This window comes from Protobothrops mucrosquamatus, unplaced genomic scaffold, assembly GCF_001527695.2.
Source record: "Protobothrops mucrosquamatus isolate PMUCROS unplaced genomic scaffold, P.Mucros_1.0 scaffold48, whole genome shotgun sequence".
NCBI lineage: Eukaryota > Metazoa > Chordata > Lepidosauria > Squamata > Viperidae > Protobothrops > Protobothrops mucrosquamatus.
The window spans coordinates 2,823,204-2,824,455 of NW_015386430.1; positions in this window are offsets into that span (position 1 = coordinate 2,823,204).

Genomic DNA, 1,252 nt, shown 5'->3' on the forward strand with positions numbered 1-1,252 from the left:
CCAGTCCGCTCCCACAGAGAGGGCCTCCTTAGAGTGCCGTCAGCCAGACAATGCCGGCTGGCGACCCCCAGGGGGAGAGCCTTCTCTGTGGCAGCTCCTGCCCTCTGGAATGACCTACCCCCCGACCTACGTACAGTTGCGGACCTGCGCCTTTTTCGCCGAGCCCTGAAGGCCCATCTATTCCGTGCGGCCGGCCTGGGGTAGCTTGATTATGTTTCAGTGGGGGGTTTTTTACGGGTGTGTTTTTAGAACAGGCCCGTTATTTAATTCAATTTTAAAACAAACTATTTATTACCATGGTTTTTAGTATCGCCTGTTCACCGCCCTGAGTCCCGCAAGGGAGATAGGGCGGTATATAAATTTAATAAATAAAATAAATAAATAAATAAATAAACCTCAGATGAGAAAATTAATTAAAAAAATGTATAACTTTTTATTAACTTTGGAAATGGAAAGCTAACAAGTTAAAGAAACAGTGAAGATGGGTGAAAATTTTTGGATATAATATAGAATTAGAAAAATGGCAAAATTTATGGGAAAGAAATTATAAACTGACAATGTTGACTTCTTATAAAGAAAATATATATATAATGTTCTATAGATGGCACTTGCCACCAGCAAAATTAGAAAAAATGTTTAAAAATATGCCAGATAGATGTTGGAAATGTAAACATAAGTCAGGCACATATTATCATGTTTGGTGGACATGTGATAAAGTAAAGAATTGTAGAAAAAGATACATATTTGGTTAGAAAAGATGTTGAAAGAACATGTAGATTTTAAACCTGAACTTTTTTATTAGGTATAATGACAGAAAAGACTAACAAACAAAGTCTATATTTGATTTTGCATGTCACAATAGCGACAAGAATTATATTTATTTATTTATTTATTAAATTTATATCCCGCCCTTCTCCTTGCGGACTCAGGGCAGCTGACAATCGATTAAAAATACACAAATAACAATTACAGAATTAAAATTAATTAAGAAGAAATATTTAAATATAGTCTAATTAAAATATGATTAAAACCCCTCTAAAAATTGCCCTAGGACAGTCCCGCTTGTTGGAATAGCCATGTCTTAAGGGCGCGGCGGAAGGAAGGGAGATCAGGGATCACCCTGATCTCTGGGGGCAGCTCATTCCAGAGGGTGGGAGCTCCCACAGAGAAGGCCCTCCCCCTTGGGGTCGCCAGCCGGCACTGTCTGGCCGACAGCACCCTGAGGAGACCCACCCTGTGGGAGCGTACAGGC